The sequence below is a fragment of the Saimiri boliviensis genome, chromosome X (assembly GCF_048565385.1).
Source record: "Saimiri boliviensis isolate mSaiBol1 chromosome X, mSaiBol1.pri, whole genome shotgun sequence".
In the NCBI taxonomy this organism is placed as follows: domain Eukaryota; kingdom Metazoa; phylum Chordata; class Mammalia; order Primates; family Cebidae; genus Saimiri; species Saimiri boliviensis.
Window position 1 is genome coordinate 16137890 of NC_133470.1, and position 23159 is coordinate 16161048.

General features: G+C 45.2%; 1 long non-coding RNA gene across 2 annotated transcripts in view; it reads left to right on the forward strand.

The window, feature by feature from the left end:
* The window catches only part of LOC141582816 (uncharacterized), a 118096-nt gene extending 96080 nt beyond the window's left edge, over positions 1-22016 (forward strand). The window contains exons 3-6 of one of the 2 annotated variants that reach the window (XR_012515723.1): positions 6525-7143; positions 10897-10989; positions 20686-20794; positions 20912-22016. This is a non-coding gene — a long non-coding RNA (uncharacterized LOC141582816). Of the gene's footprint in view, positions 1-6524; positions 7144-10896; positions 10990-20685 lie in introns of both variants that reach the window. The other variant, XR_012515722.1, reaches the window with a different exon arrangement.
* Positions 22017-23159: the final 1143 nt, after the last annotated feature.

Sequence of the window (23159 nt, forward strand, 5' to 3'; positions counted from 1 at the left end):
TATAGTCACAACAAAATAAGAAATACTCATGACAATTACAGTTCTGGTTTCTACACTAGTCACATAGTCATAGCTGATATTTATAACTACCTTCCTTCACTATCCATTCTGTATTTCCTTTGTTCTAAGAATCCTATCCTCATACAACAGTGTCCAAAGGCTAGACTTGGGAAGGAAAATATCTCTTTTCTTTCAAACTTTTCTTAAAAGTCAGGGAAACTTTCCCAGAAGTCCCCACTTTCCTCATGTCTCATTAATCACAACTGCCTTCCAGGTCCATGCTGAAACCTGTCAATAGCAAGCAGAATGGAATTGCCATGATTGGCTTAAATTGAGATTCTTCCCAAGAACTGAGGGGCAGGGGTGTCTGACACCTGAACAAAATCAAGGCTCTCTTCAAAAGAAGAAATACAAAATGGCCTAACCAAGATGCAACCAACAGTATCTATCATACAAAGTCATGAACAAAACAAGTACAATATGACTACTGTTCAACAATGTGCTAGAATCCTAGACAAGGCATTAGGACAAGAAAAAGAAATGAAATACAAATAAAAGAGGAGAACAGTGTCAGACTATATGCTGACAGTACGATTTTCCAGCGAATCCACTGAAAATGAACAGACGTGTTAGCGATGACAAATTGTAAGTTGTAATAGAAAAAAAGATCTCATTTTCAATAACTACAAAAATGATAAAATACCTTTGAGTGAGTCTAAGAAGAAATTCAAAAAAAAAAAAAAAAAAAAAAACAAGAAAAAGCTAAGTAATTGACATGCATTTGCACTAGCAAATTAAGTACTTCATCCTCTCAAGATTAAATATAATCCTCTCAAGAATCCAAAGAGCTAGCACTCTTATTCTCTCCTCTTGCCCTGTGAAGAAGCTAGAACACAGATTAGCTACCTTATTTAAGGTTGCACAACTAGTAAGCATCAGAGCTGGGAACAGAACCCAAGAAGTTGGCTCAGGAGCTGGTGTTTGAACTACTACATTATATCAGCTTCTGAAGAGAAATTGGTGAAACCTGACTGAAGCATATATTGCAAGAGAATTTTTTTTTTTTGAGACAAGGTCTCACTCTAATGTCCAGGCTGGAGTGCAGTGATGCAGTCACAGCTCACTACAGGATCAGTCTCCTGGGTTCAAGCAATCCTCCTGCCTCAGCCTCCCAAGTAGCTGAGACCACATGCATGCACCACCATGCCTGCTAATTTTTGTATTTTTTGTAGAGATGGGGTCTCCCAATGTTACGCAGGCTGGTCTCAAAATCTCTGGCTCAAGCAATCCTCCCACCTCAGCCTCTCAAAGTGCTGGGATTACAGCCGTGAGCCACTGTGCCTGAGGATTTTTTAGACCTTCATATGATGATTCTAAAATTCACATGGAAATAAGAATGTGCTGGAATAGGCATGAAATTGTTTAAAAGAAGAGAAATAAGGGAATGCCTTTTCCTACCAGATAAAAGAGCATGCTATATAGCTATGATAATTAAAAACAGTACAGTATTGGCACAAAAAAATAGTAGAGCAATTGAAAGGAATTCAGATCCCCTAATAAAGAGACTCACATATATTTGGAGATTAAGTACAAGCCTTTGAGTGACCATATGTTTTCATCCCTCTTGGGTAGATACCTCAAAGTCGAACTTGGGACAGAGACTCTGTTTTGGTCTATGGCCACAAACATCCTTGGTTCAGATCCTGGCTCAACCACTTGCTAGATGGGCCCCCATGCGCCTGTTTCTTCATAAGTAAAGAGGAAATGCTCAGAGTACCCACCTCATAGGATCTCTATGTGAGGGTTAAATGAGTTAATATTGATGATGTGCTTTAACTGGTACCTGGCACATAGCAAGTACAATTGAAGTGTTTGTTAATTAAACAAATAAAATAAATACAGTTTACCCTTGAACAACGTGAATTTGAACTATGAAAGTCTATTTACACACAATTTTTTTTCAACCAAAGGAAGATTGAAAATACAGTATTCTTGGAGCTGGGTACAGCAGCTCATACCTGTAATCCCAGCACTTTGGGAGGCCGAGCTGGGTGGATCATAAAGTCAGGAGTTTGAGACCAGCCTGGCCAATGTGGCAAAACCCGTCTCTACTAAAAATACAGAAATTAGCCGGGTGTGGTGGTGGGCACCTGTAATCCCAGCTATTCATCAGGCTGAGGCATGAGAGTTGCTTGAACCTGGGAGGTGAAGGTTGCAGTGAGCCCAGATCACACCATTGCACTCCAACCTGACCGACATCTTAAAAAAACAAACAAACAAACAAAAACCAGTGTTCTTGGGATGCAACACCTGCAAATACAGAAAGCCAACTTGTTCTACATGGGTTCCACAGGGCCAACTGTGGAACTTAGGTATTTGAGGATTTTGTTATATGCAGTGGGGAGGAGGGTATCCTGGAACCAATCCCCGGCCTATACCAAGAGATGACAGTAGATAACAGCAGTGGTAGTTCAGATCAGTGGGGAAAGGATAGCCTGTACAATAAATGGGCTGGGAGAATTAGCTCTCCATTTGAGGAGAAGAGTTTGGACTTCCATATCATGCCATTCAAGCCAACACATGTACATGCACATATCCATAAATTTCAGGTGAGTAAAAGACATAAAAATATAGAAACAGTAGAAGAAAATGTGGACTCTCTTTATAACCTCGGAGTTATGAAAGGCCTTCTTAAGACCAAGAAAACCCTCCATAAAATCATTAATGGTTGATATGATTCGAGATGAAATGATTAATAAGTGTAACTGCATCAAAACTAAAAATAAGGCCAGGTGCCGTGGCTCACTCCTGTAATCCCAGCACTTTGGGAGACTGAGGTAGAAGGATTTTTTGAGTCTAGGAGTTCAAGACCACCCTGGGCTACATAGTGGGATGGCATCTCTAGAAAAAAAATTTAATTAGCTGGGCATGTGATGCATGCCTGTAGTCCCAGCTACTCAAGAGGCTGAAGCAGGCAGATTACTTGGGCCCAGGAGTTCAAGGCTGCAGTGATCCATGATTGCACCAATGCCCTCCAGCCTGAGCAACAGAGCGAGATCCTGTCTCAGAGAAAACAGAGATTTAAAAACATATAAATCGGTACAACAAAAGACAGCAACATAGACAAGGCTTAGAGACACGACTGGAATAAAATATACACAACATATGTGACAGGGAAAAAATATACTGCACGTATAAAGAACTCTTAAAAATTCATTAGAAAAAGACACCCAAAAGAAAAATGAGCAAAGGACATAAATAGGCTATTGCTATAAAAAGCATATAAATTACTATTGCTACATTACCTTTAAAATAGCAGTGCAGGCTCACAAGCTCATCACTCCAACCCTGATATCCAAAAAGTTCTGAAAGTTTAAAGGATTTTGCTGATTCGTGTGGTGATAAAATCCAATTCATTCGGAATCCATCTGATTCCAAAACCTTACCTGAATTGACATGAGCCTATTGAGAGTGTTTAATAGTCTTAGAGTTGTTATAGAAAGCATTCATTGGGTTGGATTTTTAAAGGTGCTATCCAGACCCCATTGAAATATAAATGATCAATTACTTAGGAAAAGATGCACAAAATCATTAGGAATGGGGAAATGCAAAGTGAATAACCATGAGATTATTACTATTCCCCCATCGGATTGGCAAAACTTAAAAAGTGTGACATCAGGGGCTGTGAGAGGTGCTTTCAGATACTACTGTTGGGGATGTAAACTGGGTGCGGTCCACAGACCGTTATTTGAAATCCATAGGACCAGCTGTGTTTCAGAGTTTAGAGTGCTTCTAATTCTAGAAAGGCAGTGCAGTGTGCCCACCATATGTTGCATAATACCTGCAACGGGGTCTTGGAGTGATGAGATTGTGAGGCTGCACTGCTGTTTTGAAGGTAATGTAGCAATGGCAATAAAATCCAAAATATGCACACCCATTGACCTAGCAATTCTACTTGCTGATATATACCCTAAAGAAACACCCTCAGCCTAGGCAACATAGTGAGGCCCCTCTCTACAAAAAAATACAAAAATTAGCCAGGTGTGGTGGCTCACACTTGTGGTCCCAGCTATTTGGGAGGCTGAGGTGGGAAGATTGCTTGAGCCTGGGAGGTCGAGGCCGCAGTGAGCCGTAATTGTGCCACTGCACTTAAACCTGGGTGACAGCAAGACGCTGTCTCAAAAAAGAAAAGCACTCACATGCTTTCTCAAAGAAACATGTGGGAGGATGTTTATTACAGCATTACTTGCAAGGATGAAAATCTAGAAGACAAGGAAATGCTCATCAGTATTACAATGCTTACCTAAATGAAGATGGCCCCATACATTGGTATGCAATGTAGCATTTAAAAGAATGAGGGAGGCTGGGCGCGTGGCTCACGCCTGTAATCCCAGCACTTTGGGAGGCTAAGGCAGGCAGATCACGAGGTCAAGAGATCAAGACCATCTTGGCCAACATGGTGAAACCCCGTCTCTACTAAAAATACAAAAATTAGCCGGGTATGGTGGCACGTGCCTGTGTTCCAGCTGCTTGGGAGGCTAGGCAGGAGAATCGCTTGAATCCGGGAGGCAAAGGTTGCAGTGAGCCGAGATCACGCCACTGCACTCCAGCCTGGAGACAGACTGAGACTCCATAAGGAAAAAAAAAAAGGAAGATGTGTATGTGCTGACATGTAATAATCTCTAAGAAATATTTGTAAGTGGAAAAAAAAAGTTTGCCAAACAATAATTGCTATTATCACTTATGTAGAGAGAAAAAAATATGATGTATTTCTTTAGATTCTTGGGTCTTCATCATGGCTGTGCATTAGAATCTATGCATTAGAATCATCTGTGGAACTTTTAAAACTCCCAATGTCCAGGCAGTGCCCAGGACAATTACATCAGAATCATGCATGGGACTCAGGTACAAGGGCTTCGAAAGCTCCCAGGTGATTCTAATGTAAAGCCAATGTTGATAATCACAGAACACACTCTCTCTCTCTTAAACACGCACACTCTTTTGTGTGAACACATAGAATAACAGACATGAAAAATGCCCACAAACCTGACTATTGTGGTAACCCCTAGAAGAGGACTAAGACTGGAAGGGTTTTTTTTGCTGTTGTTTTTTGTTTGTTTGAGGCAGAGTCTCACTCTTTTGCCCAGGCCAGAGTGGAATGGTGTGATCTTGGCTCACTGCAAACTCCACCTCATGGGTTCAAGCAATTCTCCTGCCTCAGCCCCGCAAGTAGCTGGCATTACAGGCATGCACCACCATGCCCGGCTAATTTTTTGTTTTTAGTGGAGACGGGATTTCACTATGTTGACCAAGCTGGTCTTGAACTCCTGACCTCAAGTGATCCACTCGCCTTGGCCTCCCAAAGTGCTAAGATACAGGTGGCATGAGCCACAGCACCCATGAGAAAGTATTATTAATCTAGGGCTGAGATCAGCAAGCTATGGCCCATGTACTAAATCCAACCAGATGCTTTTTAATAAATTTTTATTGGAACACAGCCATGCCCATTTTTTTTTAATGTATTACCTATAGCCACTTAGTCACTACAGTGGCAGAATCAAGCAGTTGTGACATAGGGACCATATGACCCATAAAGCCTGTAATATGTACGGTCTGAAGCTTTATAGAAAAAATTTGCCAATCACAGCTCTAGAAAAACTTTAATCTGTGTTTTTGAAAATAGAGAATTCACTCACATTTGTGGAATTTTGAAATACTTAAACACTGATAAATAAAAAATGTAGATATCCAAAATAGGAAAAGAGAAAAGTGTGAAAAGATACAGCATATTAACGAACAATGCTGATGTCTGTGTAATGGGATTATTTGTGATTATTGTGTTTTTTGCCTTTTTTGATATTTTATAAATTAGCCTGTATTGTGTGTGTGTGTGTGTATATATATATACAACATTGGCTTTACATTAGCCTGTATTGTGTGTGTGTATATATATACACATATATGTGTGTATATATTTCTGTGTGTGAGACAGAGTGAGACTCCATGTCAAGAATACAAAGAAAAAAAAAGAGTTACAAACTGTTTCTGGTATATATCATTTTTGTTAATATTTGTATTTAGAAAAAAAAATACTAGAAAGCTGAAACACCAAAAGTTTGACAGTTGCTTGCAGTTTCTCTTCTCTGGGTTTATCTGTGTTTTTCACCCTCTAGAAAGAGTGTGCCTTTTCTTTTCAGGCAATGCATGATTTCTTTTCATAGTCTAGGACCACAGCCCTCAACTCCAGCACTGTTGACATTTGGTAACACATCATTCTTTGTTGTGGGCTTTCCTGTGTACTGTGAGATGTTTAGCAGTGTCCCTGGCCTTGTCGCACCAGGTGCCAGTAGCGCCCTTCTCCCCAGCAGTGACAACCAAAAATATCTCCAGACACTGCCAAATGGCTCCTAGGGACAAAATCACTCCTGAGATTTTGAGAACCACAGTTTAAGAGAACCTAAAACCATAACACATATCAATGAATGACCAGAAAGTGAAATAAGATCATTCCAACTTTGTTTCAGATTTGCATATTTTTTTCATTTTGAAGAAACCAACGTCCTGCCAACACTGAACCTAAAACCATACTTATTCCAGAAGATGAGGCCGCATTCTCAAATATGTAGAAGAGCAGCAAACAAGAAGTGCCAAGATGCAGAAGGCACGTTTCCCCTTTTAAACTCATTTGTCTATGTGCTAAGAGGTTGAGACCTCCAGAAGCTGAAGCCATGGCAGCCTCACAGGGCACCCGTTTCCCATGTGTCCCTACACTGGACCAAGAACGTGAGAGAAACACAACCCTCTGGCATGTTCTCTATCCAGGACTTCCTAAGGACCCTCATTCTCACTGATGGACTGTGGCTTCTTGTACTTACACAGATGCAACTGATGCAAGAGAATTCCCTAAGGGTTTTGTGATAGACTATTAGTGTGAGTGGAGAAGATTCCATAAACATGTCATCTAGCACCATGCTAGACTCTGAGAGGAACACCATGTTCAGGATACCTACCCTTCAGGGATCCTCCCATTGTAGCGAGGAGCACCCATGATCAACACATCAACAAAATCATTCCACAGAGCAGATGGGTCGAGTCACATGGAAAAGTCGCTTGGAGGCAGCAGGGAAGGGCAGCCTTTATCTGGTGAGTACCCGGGGCAGGGAAGTGGTCATATATGCAGAGATCTGGGCATGAGCTGGTGGAACAGAAGGGAGAGACCATGTGGCCAGGCTACAGCCAAACAGAAGGCCAGTGAGGAGGGGAGAAGTCGGTGGATCAGGTCATGCCTTAGTAGGTCTTGGTAAGAACTGTGGCTCTCGCTCTAATTGCACTGGTAAAGCACCCATGCGCGGTAAGCAGGGGAGGGAAAAGGTGTGGTTTATGCTTTTGGAAGACACCCTTGACTGCCACATGGGGAGTGGACAGGAGCAGGACAAGGCTGCTATTTCACCTCCGCGGAAGCCCAGATGAGAGAGATGGACAAGGGTGGCCCCACTAGGTGCAGAGGCGGAGGCAGCGACAGAGGCAGTCCTGTTTCTAGATCCATGTGGGAGGTACTCAGGGGCTGTGGCGCGCAGCTGAGTGCTGGCAGTGTGGCACTCAGGGCTTTGCAAAGCTCCTGGGTGTGAAGCGGTGACTCATGACAGAGACGGCGAACGCCAGGGGCCTGGACACCCATTTTCATTGCTAATAGGCTACTAGGGCATCTTGTAACATCCCTGCGAGGCAAAACCCGGGGCCCCAGGAGCTCTCAGCTGTGTGAGCAATACAGACCAGAGCCCAAAGTGCAGCCCAGTGCGGGGAAGAGCCCCAGATTCGTCTTTGACAAATCCCTAATCAGTGGCTGATGCCTAAAACACCACCATTTGAGATTTCTTTGGAGTTTAGGTCTTTAGTTCGGAAGAAAATGCAAATTCCCTTCCCAAAGGCAAAACAGAAGGTAGCGAGGGAGGCTGGACCTGAAGTTAGCAGTGTGACCGTGAACTTGAGGGCAGTCGGGCAGAGAGGCGGGTCGGGACAGAAGATTCGGATTTCTGATTTAGAAACAGCTTTCGGGCTGTGGAACTGGAAGCCATCAGGGTCACAGCAGCTGGTGAGCACTGGGAAAGCAGGTTTTGATGGGATGAGAGGACAGGACTCTCTGGGTTCGGGAATCTCAAAAAGAAGGATGCAGCAATTAGCACCAGAAAGAGCTGCCAGCTGGCAGGAAGGGAGCTTGGCTGCGTCCCAGGTTTCCTAAGTGAGCCCCGGCCTGGCCTTGAGTGTGTCTGGTCTGCAAATCACCAGGCCCTTGCCTGGTCATCCTGCAGCTGCTGGTGCAGCCCAGCCTTGGGCAGTGTGAGACACTCCCTTCTGGGATGAATCCTGCGGGAACCCTAAAAGCAGCTTTTCCAGGCTCCTCCGGGCTATCAACTCAGTTAATTGGAAAACCATGTTCCTGAATAACTAAGTTACTGAAATAGTTTCAATAGCTTCTGAAAGCACAAGCAAACCTAATTTTCTTACTTAATTTCTTCCTTTTTTAGGGGGGCGGGGGTGGACACAGGGTCTCACTCTATTGCCCAGGCTGGAATGCACTGGTGCGATCTTGGATCACTGCAGCCTCAACCGCCTGGGTTCAAGTGATCCTCCCACCTCAGCCTCCCAAATAGCTGAGACTACAGGTCTTACTTTGTTTCTGTTTTTGTTTTGTTTTGTTTTTGGGACAGAGTATCACTCTGTCACCCAGGCTGGAGTGCAGTGGCACAATCTTGGCTCACTGCAACCTCTGCCTCTTGGGTTCAAGTGATTCTCCTGCCTCAGCCTCCCGAGGAGTAGCTGGGACTACAGGCACCTGCCACCACGCCCGGCTAAATTTTTGTATTTTTAGTAGAGACGGGGTTTCACCATGTTAGCCAGTCTGGTCTCCATCTCCTGACCTCGTGATCCACCCACCTCGGACTCCCAAAGTGCTGGGATTACAGGCGTGCAGGTCTTACTTTCTAAAATTAAACTTAATTTTGCTTATGTTTTAGTTCATTAACTTTTTAAAAAAATCTCGACTTGAAGGCGTTGAAAAGAACATCGTTATTCCAGTCTTGATCACATTTCACCCTACCTATCTAACTGCAGGATGCAGAAGTCTTGGAAATAGAGCTCAAAAGCTCTAGATTTTTATTCTATTCATATTTCCTTTCCTCCATTCATTTGATCGTCACTGACCACTCACACTGTATTTGTTTCAGGCGGAGTCTCACTCTGTCGCCCAGGCTGGAGTATAGTGGTGCAATCTTGGCTCACTCTGCCTCCAGGGTTCAAGTAATTCTTCTGCCTTAGCCTCCCAAGTAGCTGGGATTACAGGCACACACCACCATGCCTGACTAATTTTTGTATTTTTAGTAGGGACGGGTTTTTACCATGTTGGCCAGGCTGGTCTTGAACTCCTGACTCCAAGGGATCTACCCGCCTCAGCCTCCCAAAGTGCTAAGATTACAGGCATGAGCCGCTGGGCCTGACGTCACGTTTTTAATTCATTCTTCAACTTGTTTTATAAATATTGAATTCCTATTATGCATCAGCTACCGTAGTAGAGGTTGAGGAGACTGAAAAATTAGATTATTTGATTTCTGCCCCAGAGGATCTGCTACAGGTGGGAAGAATGTACAAACAAGTCATTAAAATGCAAAGAATAAGCACTATATTAAGATATATTCTAATCACATATACTAAATTTTAACTTACACTTTAATTTACCAAGTAAATTCTGTAAGTTTCTCACCAAGTATTATGTGGTTTTTGACTAAATTCCTAGAGAATTCCAGACATGTGACAAATTTTCTCATTATGTTAGAGCACCACCTATGGAATTCTTATGTAACTGCAGTGCTGGCTTTTTATTTCTTATGTTAGATGTGGACTTTGTACATAATTGCATAACACAATTTTTAATTTCTTGTGTTAGAATATCATCATGTGGAATTTTTGTGTAATTGCAGAATATATTTTTTATCTCTTATGTCAGAATGCCCCCTGTGGGGTTGTCATGTAAATTGTAGGATTGTAGGGCGGATTTTTTTTTCTTTTTTTGAGACAGAGTCTCACTCTGTTGCCTGGGCTGGAGTGCAGTGGTGCAACGCAATCGGCTCACTTCAGACTCCACCTCCCAGGCTCAGGTGATCCAACTCAGCCTCCAGAGTAGCTGGGGCTACAGTTGCACACCAGCACGCCTAATTTTTTTTGCCCTTTTTTATTAGAGATGGGGTTTCGCCATGTTGGCCACGCTGGTCTTCAACTCCTGGCCTCAAGAGATCCACCTACCTTGGCCCCCCAAAGTGCTGCGATTACAAGCATGAGCCACGGCATCCAGTGAGAGTTTTTTTCTTTTTTTTCTTTCTTTTTGAGACAGTCTGGAGCTGTTGTCCAGGCTGGAGTGCAGCAGTGTTTTTCTTATTAATGAGGTTAGAGTACCACCTAGTAATATTTTCTTGCAATTGCACACAGATATGTTTTTCTTGTTACTCTAATTACATAGCCTCCTGATAGAATTTGCCTGCAAGTGCATCTGTTTTCCGTTACTCAAGTTAGAGTGCCACCAGGTGGAATTGTTGTGTAATTGCAGGACAGATATGTTTTTCCCACTGTAGTGGTCACAGCCAACCCTTATCTTCAGGGTGTATGTTCCAAGTCCCCCAGTGAATGTCTGAAACTTTGAATAGTACTAAGCTCTCTGTATACTGGCTTTTCCCATCTAATCACCAACATGGCTACTAAGTGAAGAATGGGTGTAGCACATTCAGTGTGGATACACTGGACAAAGTGATGATTCACATCCCGGGCAGAAGAGGACGGGATGGCGCGAGGTTTCAACACACTACTCAGAACAGTGTGTAATTTTAAGCATGAATTGTTTATTTCTAGAATTTTCTGTTTAATATTTTTGGCGGAGATTGACCACGGATAACTGAAACTGCAGAAAGTAAAACCGTGGATAAAGGGGACGGCTGTACGCAGGTTAGTGCGCCACCTGGTGGAATTTTTCTGAAACTGCAAAACATGTGCTCGTTATTTCTCATGCTGGAATGAATGCCCGGCGGAATTGTCCTTTGCTGTAAAGTACACCTATGGTCCTCAAACTTGGCATCCAAAACACCTGGAGAGCTTTAAATTTTATTTTATTTCTGAGACGGTCTTGCTCTAGCACCCAGGCTGGAGTGCAGTGGTGTGATCACAGTTCACTGCAGCCTCAACCTCCTGGGCTCAAGAGATTCTCCTGCCTTAGCCTCCCAAGTAGCCGGGATCACAGGTGCGCCACCATGCCCAGCTAATCTTTGTACTTTTAGTAGAAATGGTGTTTCACCATGTTGTCCAGGCTGGTCTCAAACTCCTGACCTCAAGCAGTCCTCCTGCCACGGTCTCCCACAATGCTGGGATTACAGGCATGAGCCAGAGTATCCAGCCTGGAGAGCTTTTTAAATCAAAGATTGCAGGTCCCCACTCCCAGAGTTTCTTATTCAGGAGGTTTGGGTCTGGGAGCTCGCATTTCTAACAGATTTCCCCATTTGTGTTGATGCTGCCTGTCTGAGGCTGCACTTTGAGAATTACTAAGTCCTCACTCCTTAAATTTTAGTTGCACTTGTAAATGGAGTTTTTCCCTATATGATTTTCACAGGCGAGGCATGGTGGCTCATGCCTGTAATCCTAGCACTTTGAGAGGCCAAGGCAGGTGGATCACCTGAGGTCAGGAGTTTGAGGCCAGCCTAGGCAATGTGGTGAAACCCTGTTTCTACTAAAAATACAAAAAATTAGCCGGGTGTGGTGGTGGGTGCCTGTAATCCCAACTACTTTGGGAGGCTGTGACAGAAGAATCACTTGAACCTGGGAGGTGGAGGTTGCAGTGAGAGATCACGCCATTGTACTCCAGCCTGGGTGACAGAGTGAGACTCCGCCCCCCCCACCCCATTTCACAATTATTTCATCTTTGAAGAACTGTAGAAATTTGAAATCTTGGCTTTCTGGAGTCTTTGCAAAGAATTCAGGATACCTTTTTTTTTTTTTTTTTTTTTTTTTTTTCCAAGAGTTGGGGTCTTACTGTGTTGCCCAGGCTGGTCTCAAACTCTTGGGCTCAAGTGATCCTTCTGACTCCTGAGTAGCTGGGACCACAGGCACGCGACACTGTGTGCAGCTTGGGATACCTTTTGATTAAATCTTCCAGTTGCTTTTGAAACCAGTTTTTACAACCTGATCTAAGCCACTGAATAATGTAGGATTTTTGTCTGGTTTTTATAGCCTTGCATCCTAGAATAGGCACTCTTGAAATATCTGTTGGAAGAATGAATGACTAGGCCCTTGGACATCATGTCACTTGGATAAATAGGGTAGTGTCCCACAATTAAAGCAGGTGAAGCTCTTTGTCTCTTTTTTTCTCTACAACCTCACTATTATGCTGCAATAAAAGAAGCCATAGACAGAATTCTGTCCAGATCATTTATTTATGCAGGCACAAAATGTGCCACACATCCTGTTCCCTCACGCTTGGCAACGGCCTGTTCTCTCCTTCTGGGAACTGTGACAAGCTTCTTCATGAAGTGTTGATCCCAGGCAGACCCAAGCAGGTGGCTTGTCAGACGGTTAGACTGTATTCACACGAGGGCTGGCAGCCCTGAGAGTCTTTTGAGCCAACCGCATATCTTTTTTATTTTAAAGACGAAGTCTCACTCTGTCACCCAGGCTGGAGTGCAGTGGTGCAATCTCGGCTCACTGCAACCTCCATCTCTCTGGCTGAGGCGATTCTCCTGCCTCAGACTTCCAAATAGCTGGGATTACAGGTGCCCGTGACCACACCTGGCTAATTTTTGTATTTCAAGTAGAGACAGGGTTTCACCATGTGGGCCAGGCTGGTCTCAAACTCCTGATCTCAGCTGGTCTGCCACCTCAGCCTCTCTAAGTGCTAGGATTACAGGTGTGAGCCTGGCTAACCACATATCTTGAACCCTACTCATTTCACCAGTTGAAAATTATTCCTAATAAGCTCGCTGGTGCAAATTGAGACAGGGTATTTCCAGCTTCTCTAGGTTCTCTGCTTATGGGCCTTCAACTGTCCATGGCCTATCCCTGAAATGAACTTCCTCACGAGTTAACTGGGTGCCCACTGAGTGTGGAAGATTAAAGCTGATTTTCAGACTTGATGGAACTCCATTGATGCCACCTTCTGTTAAAGTAAATTGCAGACAGTATAAGTCCAGAAAACATGAAGTTTTGTTCTTGTATTTATTCACCCACTCTTTATTAAAAGTCTGATACAACAGGAATTTGGGCCAAAGATCAGGACTCCTGAGTTCTAGTCTCAGCTCTGTTACTGACTAGCTGTGTGACCTCAGACAAATGACTTAACCTCCCTGGGCCTTCGTCTGTTCATTTGTGAGCAAGAGGCCTGGACTGGCCATTGCTAAAGCCACCTCCAGGTCTACCATGGCATGATTGCCTTCTCTCGGAAAGTCACCGTGCCCTACTTGCAGTTCCAATTGTCCCCTCCCCTGTCTCAGCCTGGGTGAGGATTAGGCCCTAAAGTCCTGGAGTACCCGTCCTAGGTCATGAATTAACTTATCCTTGTGGCTCAGATGAGGGCCCCGGGGTGAGAAAGGGTGCAAAGCTTGCTACAGGTCATCTTGGGCAGAGTCCCGCAACAGAGGTGCCACAGATGAATCCCAGGGATGCCAAAATGCTGTACTCTTAGCTTCGGCAGTGGCTGCAATCTCTGTGGGGAGGCGAGTGGGCGCTCAGCACAGCACAGCCCATGTCTGCCACTGCCAGAAAGAAATAGCATCGCTGGGCCGGGTGCAGGGGTGCAGTGGCTCATGCCTGTAATCCTAGCACTTTGGGAGGCTGAGGTGGGTGAATCACTTGAGGTCAGGAGTTCAAGACCAGCCTGGCCAACATGGTAAAACCCCGTCTCTACTAAAATCACAAAAATTAGCTGGGCGTGGTGGTGTGCACCTGTAATCCCAGCTGCTTGGGAGGCTGAGGCAGAAGAATTGCCTGAACCCCGGAGGCAGAGGTTGCAGTGAGCTGAGATCCCGCCACTGCATTCCAGCCTGGGCAACAGAGCAAGACTCTGTCAAAGAAAAGGAGAGGGGAGGGGAGCAGAGGGGAGGAGAATTTCTGTCTTCCAGGTGCACTTTGGGAATGAATCAGTTGGGCACTTGGCAGATTTGATGAGTAATTGCCATCTTTCTGGGGACATCGGCAACTGCTGCTGAAGAAAGGAGGGCATGTGACTTAAACAAGCAGCTGAACCAGAGGCCGATCATGTCCAATGGAGCGTGCAGATGGGGCGGGGACCTCAGTGGCACTTGCACCCATCACCATTGCCACAGCTCAGAGCTTTCTTCTGTGTCAAGTTCCCTGCTCAGAAAAAAATGGCTAGACTTTGCCAGCTGTCTGCATAACTATCTTAACTGCCGATCAATTTTGCCAATTATAAAGAATTAAAATTGAGATTTATCAAATGCAAAGTAGGCAGCATTCACTGTCTTTACCAAATAGTTGTGATAGGATTCTTTCCATAAAGCTTTTTCTCATCATCTCATAACTAGCATTCTTCTCATTTTAAAATTGTTATTTTTTTAGAGACAAGGTCTCATTTTGTCACCTGGGTTAGAGTGCAGTGGCATGATCATGGCTCACTGCAGCCTCGAATTCCTGGGCTCAAGGGATCTTCTCACTTTAGCCTCCTGGGTAGCTGGGACTACAGACGTGTGCCACCATGCCCAGCTAATTCATACATATGTACACACACACACACACACACATATATACATATATATACTTTTTTTTTTTTTTTTTTTTTTTTTTTTTGGTAGAGATGAGATGTCACTATGTTGCCCTGGCTGGTCTCAAACTGCTGGCTTCAAGTGATCCTCCCACCACAGCCTCCCAAAGTGCTGGGATTACAGGCGTGACCCACCGTGCCCAAACTATTCTCTCTCTCTCTCTCTCTCTTTTTTTTTTTTTTTGAAATGGAGTCTCACTCTTGTTGCCCGGGCTGGAGTGCAATGGTGTGATCTTGGCTCACCGCAATGTCTGCTTCCCAGGTTCAAGTGATTCTCCTGCCTCAGCCTCCTGAGTAGCTGGGACTACAAGCATGCACTAGCATGCCTGGCCAATTTTTGTATTTTTAGTGGAGATGGGGTTTCTCCATGTTGGTAGGGTTGGTCTCGAACTCCCGACTTCAGGCGATCCACCCACCTCAGCCTCCCAAAATGCTGGGATTACAGGCATGAGCCACTGTGCCTGGCCTGTTCTTCTCATTTTAAAAGAGAAACGTTCATTGTAGAAATTTTGTAAACTAAAGATAAATCAAAATGTTAAAATGAGGCTGGGCACATTGGTTCGTGCTGAGGTGGGTGGATTACCTGAGGTCAGGAGTTTGAGACCAGCCTTGCCAACATGGTGAAACCTCATCTCTACTAAACATACAAAAAAATTAGTCAGGCATGGTAGTGCACGTCTGTAATCCCAGCTACTGAAGAGGCTGAGACAGGAGAATGGCTTGAATCCAGGAGGAGGAGGTTGCAGTGAGCCAAGATCATGCCATTGCACTACAGCCTGGGCGACAGAGTGAGTATCTCAAAGACAAAAAAATTTAAAGCGAAAATATTCTATAATCATATAGTCCACATAACCCGTTAATAAGTCAATATGTCACCTTCTAGCCTTTTCCTACAGTTACATATTTTTAAAAATTATAGAATTGATATCAGAAGGTACCTAATGTTATAAAATAGGTGGTCCGATATTTTTAACAATCTGATGTTAACTCCTAATATTCCACTGTAGCTATAATTCATTCAACCAATCCCTTATTGTTGAACAAATAGATGGTTTCTTTATTTTCACATTTCTTTGGCTGATGGTGGGGTCTGTGGTCACAGTGATTGGGGGCAGGGCCAGAGAGGGCAGGCATCCTGTACAGTGAAAAGTTTTCCTGTTTCTCACATGACTTTCCATTGTCCCCCTGGACATCTAGGGAGGTGAAAAGTCTTTGTTTAAAACCTGGATATAAGGCTGGGTGCGGTGGCTCATTCACGCTTGTAATCCCAGCACTTTGAGAGGCCAAGGCAGGCTAATCACCTGAGGTCAGGAGTTCGAGACCAGCCTGACCAACATGGAGAAACCCCATCTCTGCTAAAAAAATATAAAATCAGCCGGGCGTGGTGGTGCATGCTTGTAGTCCCAGCCACTCCGGAGGCTGTGGCAGGAGAATTGCTTGAACCCGGGAGGTGGAGGTTGTAGTGAGCCGAGATTGCGCCACTGCACTCCAGCCTGGGCAACAAGAAAATCTGTCTCAATAAATAAATAATAAAAATAAAACCTGGATATAATGATCTGAGACCTAGACTCTGCCAGCAATACAAAGATATTTGCTAGATAAACTGAGGAAAGATTGGGTCCGTAATTAGTTTTGTTCTGAGCTTTTTCAAGATTTTTTTTTCCTGTAACATTGCAGACTAATCCTGTCAGCAGCAATGATGCTAATAGTGGTATCTGAGCCACTGAATAAACAGTCACAGTGATTCTATGTTTAGGCATTATAAACAACCCACCATGTCCGAGCATGCATAATGGTTTATAACAAATGGCTGTTATTTCTTCTTTATATGATAGTCAAAAAAAAAATCCAAAGCTGTTGTGCGTGGGAAGACTCTATTACCTAGACATTTTGTTTCAGGCTTGTAGAGGGGGCGTCTAAACCCACGTGCTGTGAGAGAAGGCGTGGGGCATTCCTCCAGCTTGCTAGTGACCCCTGCTGGCAGCTCGAGCATTCGGCCAGGGCTGCTTGGGTTGAAAAGTTTGTTGGCTTCAAAATGTGGTAAGGCAATGAGCAGGTTTTTTTGGTTTGTTTTTTACAAGATTCAAAGGACAAAGCTCCCTGAGTTGCTCTCAACCCCGTCTCCGGTCTGCTCTCTCTTGGATTCCCTAAAGTGAATCTTGGTCATTTCTGTGGAAGGGGACACCTTTGAACTGGCCAAGTCTCAATTAGTGTGTCAGGGCCTGACTGGGGTAGACAGTGGGAAAATTGGGGGTGCCAGGCCTATATATCAATCTGCTGGTACCTAGAAAATATAAGCCAAGATGGGGCCACGCCGCCTCCATTATGTCCCCTGTCCACCTGCTGCCTTTGCGATCCCATCAGGCCCAGTGGCAGAGGATCCGGACCTTTTCTGCCCCTGCTTTTCTTAGATCTGTGCTTCTCCAGCTGGAGCCGGTGTCTGTGTCACCTTAAAACTTAGCTTGTCGGTGCCACCCCCAGAGTTTCTGGCTCCACAGGAATGGGGGCAGGGACTGCATTTCTGATGAACTCCAGGGTGACACGAATGGGTTTCATCTGGGGGACCTGCTCACATAGTGCCTTAGGACGACAGCTATTAGTCTCACCTTAGGAGAGCGTAAGACTATTCTCAGTTTCCTAAGCGTCTGGATTTTAAGGAACTTTGCAGCTTTCTAAGTCATCTTTTTCCTGGGGCTGTGATGAAGTCTCTACGGGGGAAGTGAGACTTTCTGTGTGACACTATACCCCAACAGATGAGCCCCTGTGCCTTTAAATTAAATGCTTAGGCTGGGCGCAGTGGCTCACACCTGTAATCCCAGCACTTTGGGAGGCCAAGGCAGGAGGATTGCTTGAGTTCAGGAGTTCGAGACCAGCCTGGCCAACATGATGAAACTGAGCGTCTACTCAAAAAATACAAAAAATTAGCCAAGGGTAGTGATGTGCACCTGTAATCCCAGCTGCTTGGGAGGCTGAGACAGGAGAATTGCTTGAACCTGGGAGGCGGAGGCTGCAGTGAGTCAAGATCAAGCCCCTGCATTCCAGCCTGGGTGATAGAGCGAGACTCCATCTCAAAAATAAATTAAATAAAATAAAAAATTAACTAGTTAAATACTTAACTAAGGAAAGTGAATTCCTGCTTTATTATTTGTGTATTCTGTTGGACTTCTTCCTTTTGATCTTTTTTTTTTTTTTGAGATGGAGTCTTGCTCTGTCATTCAGGCTGGAGTGTAGTGACGCAATCTCGGCTCACTGCAACTTCAATCTCCCAGGTTCAGGCAATTATCCTGCCTCAGCCTCCTGAGTAGCTGGGATTACAGGTGCGCACCAGCACTCCTGGCTAATTGTTTTGTATTTTTAGTAGGGACGGGGGTTTCACCATGTTGATCAGGCTGGTCTCAAACTCCTGACCTCAGGTGATCCGCCTGCCTTGGCCTCCCAAAGTGTTGGGATTACAGGCCTGAGCCACCGCGCTTGGCCTGATCATTTTGAAAATAAAAATCTTCATGGCCTCTCTCAAAAATAAGAGAGGAAGAGGAAAAAAAGAAAATGGAGGGAAGAAAGAGAGATTAAGAATAAGAGAGAGATGGGCAGAGAGAGAGAGAGAGAACTGGCTTTCTTTCTGGAGAGAGAAGAGCACTGAAAGAGGGCCGAGAGAGGAATTGGAGGCAGCACAAAAAAGGAACCTTCCCTTCCCGCAAGAGGCTGGCAGGCACCCTATGGGCAATGCTTCATAAAGGTAAGGTTCCCACGACTCCCCTGAGCTCTTGGGAGATGTGGACCCCGTATCTCTCCGTGGGGCTGGCAACCTCCAAGAGGCCCAGATGGTCCCGCCTCCTGATAGCCACACCGTGCCAGAGCTGGCCTGTGTGACAACAGCCACACAGCAGCAGTGATGCTCTGTCACTTTGAAGCCCATGTTCTAAGAGGCCCTGTGACTGTCCCCCAGCTCTCCTGACTCAGACCACTGGCTCTGGAAGAGGCCTGGGCGAGGGCAGGGCCCTACGCACTGTCACCAGCCCTGAGCGCCAGCTGGGAAGCGGAGCCCCGGCCCTGGCCAGACCTTCAGGGGATGGCAGCTGCCTGCGTCCTGCCTGGGAGAGACCCTGAACCCGGCCTGCCCAGCTAAGCCAGCTACGATGCTCCCAGATCCCTGGCCCACAGAAACTGGGAGTTAGTAAAGGCATGCTGCTCCAAGCCACCGAGGCAAGACAGATTGTGTGCCAAAGTGAGAAGGGACTGGGGCCACCATACCCAAATAAACCAGCAGAGTCCTCACTGGCTTCCCTCCCCTTCCTCTTAGCTGTTTGGCCACCTCGAGGTCCCATCTCATGGGGAATCATGGCGGGGTCAGGACTTTTCACGAAGCAGCACACACAGCCAGCGACGGTATTTCTTTTCTTTTTTTGAGATGGAGTTTCACTCTTGTTGCCCAGGCTAGAGCATAGTGGCATGATCTCAGCTCGCTGCAACCTCCACCTCCTGGGTTCAAGTGATTATCCTGCCTCAGCCTCCCAAGTAGCTGGGAGTACAGGTGCCTGCCACCACACCCAGCTAATTTTTGTGTTTTTAGTAGAGACAGGGTTTCACCATGTTGGCCAGGCTGGTCTCGAACTCCTGACCCCAAGTGATTCACCCACCTCGGCCTCCCAAAGTGCTGGGATTACAGGCATGAGCTACTGCACCCCTGCACCCGGCCCAGTGATGCTATTTCTTTCTGGCAGTGGCAGACATGGGGTGGGCTTCGCTGAGCGCCCACTCGCCTCCCCACAGAGATTGCAGCCACTGCACCTGGCAGGAAGATAGAAATTTCTAAGCTCTGCTTTACCGATGAGGACCCAGATCACCAAGAAGTGAAAAGATTTGCATATTTACTTACAGTCACAAGATTCTAGTATAGTGCTCATTAAAGATGGGGCACTGTCTTAAGTGCCTGACAAATATCAATCCATACAAGCTTTATGACAGCCAGCCCTATGAGATGACTGTTGTCATTGGGCTCCATTTAAAGATGAGAAAACCGAAGCACAGAGAGTTTAGGCAAATTGCCTGAGGTCACACAGCTGGTAAGTGGTTGAGCCAGATTTAAGACCAAGCAGACTGGTGCCAGAGCCCAGAGGCTAGGCTGCCTCTCAGTAGGACAGTTCTTAGGTTTCCCAAGGCTGCTTCAGGTTGGGGATCAGCCACAGAAAACGATTGATAGTAACTTCAGGCCAGACTGAACACGTACGTGTTTACTGTCTCATCAGCCATGATCTACGTGATGGAAAACAGGGCCAGACCTAGACAGATATGTGGTGTGCTGCAAGCTGCAGTCTGATTGAAAGCCAGCCCGGGGTGATGCAACCACAGATGGAAGGAGAGGTTCTGTCCCTGTTCTTGGCAGAGTACGTAGAATTGGTCACGGGTAGCACTGTGTCTCAGATAAAAATCTGATGGCTCCAGCGTTTCGCATTTGCATTCTCTCTGGCTTGAGCACTCCCATAATTTTAATAGGGGAGAGATTTAAGAACCCATTTATCCACATATTGCCACTGGATAATGGAAAGACATGAAGGGCCAGGTGCAGTGACTCACACCTGTTATCCCAGCACTTTGGGAGGCCGAGGTGGGAGGATCACTTGAGCCCAGGAGTTCGAGACGGCCTGGGCAACATAGTGAGACCCTGTCTCTATTTTACAAAATCATATAGAAAGATGTGATCATACTCACTGTGGCTCACCTAGCTTAGATTCAGGAACCCCATGCTCTCCTGAGCACTCTGTGGCACCTCCTTCCATTAATTTCCTTTAGGGTCCTGTCATGAGAGGGCACAGCTCATCATCCATCTTTACAAAATGCAGAGCTGACATTAACATCCTTCTTTGGCTTCCCTTTCTCAGGAAAAGTGTCTACATCCTTAATAAGGTCTAACAGGACCAGGACAATCTACTGCCAACCTCGTGCTCAGCGCTCAGACCACAGCTCAAAGGTCTCCTCCTCAGTGCTGAGGTCTGAATGTGCCCCCTGAAATTCATCTGCTGAAACTTCACCTCCAATGTGAGGGTACTAGGAAGCGGGGCCTTTGAGAGGTGATTGGGTGATGAGATGGAGCCCTGCCCCTACCAGGCTGCCCTGAATGGAATTAGCACCCCGATGGAAGAGGTTAAAGGGAGCACCCAGGCCTTTTTTGGCCCTTCCACTGTTCTGCCATGTGAGGACTCAGCTACAGGGCCCTCATCAGACACCGAATGCCTTGACCGTGGACTTCCCAGCAGCCAGAACGGTAAGAAATCAATGTCTGGGTTTGTTTCATTGGTTGGTTGGTTTTGTTGGTTTTGTTGTTGTTTGTTGTTGTTGTTGTTGTTGTTTTTGAGACAGGGTCTCACTTTGCCACGCATGCTGGAGTGCAGTGGTGCAGTCATGGCGCACTACAGCTTCGACCTCCCGGGTTCAAGTCATCCTCCCATCTCAGCTTCCCAAGTAGCTGGGACTACAGGTACCTGCCACTATGCCTGGATAAGTTTTGTATTTTTTGTAGAGATGGGGTTTCACCATGTTGCCTAGGCTGGTCTCAAGTTCGTAGGCTCAAGCCATCCACCTGCTCCAGCCTCGGAGAGTACTAAGATTACAGGCATGAGCCTCCACGCTGTGTCAGTGTTTGCTATTTATAAGTTACCCAAGCGCAGGTATTTTGTTAAAGCTGCCCAAACATTACAAAGTCCCCCAACAGCTTGATGTAGTAATTCCTCAGGAGTTACAAGACAGGGGTATTAACATGATATGGTTCCTTTTTTATTTACTGCTGGAAATTGTTCTATAAAGAACTATTCCTCCTCAACTATTTGTTGACATTGAAATTTAGTCTGTGTAAGAAAGGCAGGAGAAATCCTTGGTTCTTTCCCTTTGCCAGTTTTCAGAATAATTACTACTGGGCTGGTCTTTGCTTCTAGGTCTTTCCAGGGGAGAAAGTTAAGATACACACACACACATACACACACACTCACACACACAGACACACACATGTTTTTGTTCTTGTTTTGAGACACAGTCTGATTCTATCGCCCAGGCTGGAGTGCACTGGCACGATGATGGCTCACTATAGCCCCCATTTCCCAGGCTCAGATGATCCTCCTACCTCAGCCTCCCTAGGAGCTGGGACTGCAGGTGTGCACCACCATGGCCAGCTAATTTTTTTATATTGTGTAGAGACAGGGTCTCACCATGTTGCCCAGGCTGGTCTTGAACTCCTGAGCTCAAGTGAGCCCACCTTGAGCTCTAAAGTACTGGGATTCAAGTGTAAGCCATCGTGCCCAGCCAAGATATATATATATATATATGAAATAATCATGATTTTATACTGATGTTTCCAATTCAAATTCAGGACCACTAGGCTTTTGACTTGAATTTTACTTTTGTGTCTCTTTTTTTTTTAATACTGAAAATCTTGGTTCCCAATGGCATTAATGTAATTCTATATTTACTTTATCAGTATGGGTATGTGCAGTCTCAAATAATAACACCTGACAACCAAGAACAATTAAAGTTTGTGTTGTTTTTTTTTTTTTCTGTAGTGATGGGGTCTCCCTATGTTGCCCAGGCTGGTCTCAAACTCCCGGCTCAAATGATTCTCCCACCTCAGCCTCCCAAAGTGCTAGGATTACAGGTCTCAGCCTGGCTTTAAGATTTTTTTTTCTAGTTCCTTTTGTCTTTAGGCTATACCCCACCAAATATGTACAGTCACATTGCTGTGGTGTTTAATAACTTGAAATCATTCTCTGTGGGGTTATGCCAATTACTTGAAATGTCATTAAATTGGTTTGTTGTATTTCTTTTCTTTTCCTTTTTTTTTTTTTTTTTTTTTTTTTTTTTGAGACGAAGTCTCCCTCTGTCAACCAAGCTGCAGTGCCATGGCATGATCTCGGCTCACTGTAACCTCTGCTTCCTGGGTTCAAGCAATTCTCCTGCCTCAGCCTCCTGAGTAGCTGGGATTACAGGCATGCATAACCACACCTGGCTAATTTTTGTATTTTTAGTAGAGATGGGGTTTCATCATGTTGGCCAGGCTAGTCTCAAACTCCTGACTTCAAGGGATCCACCCACCTCAGCCTTCCAAAGTGCTGGGATTACAGGCATGAGCCACCGCGCCTGACCCCAAATTCTTTCTCTAGCTGTCCTGAGAGCTGGCCATGCTTTGAACTTCTGCTTTGAATACTTTCAGTGACACTTGGAAAGAATTATCTCAGGGGACTATTCTCATTGTTAGAAAATCCATTATTATACTGAAAGGATTTTACACACACACACACACACACACACACACACACACACACACAGGCTCTTCCTCCTGGAATATGACTGACCTGAAAATGTGTGA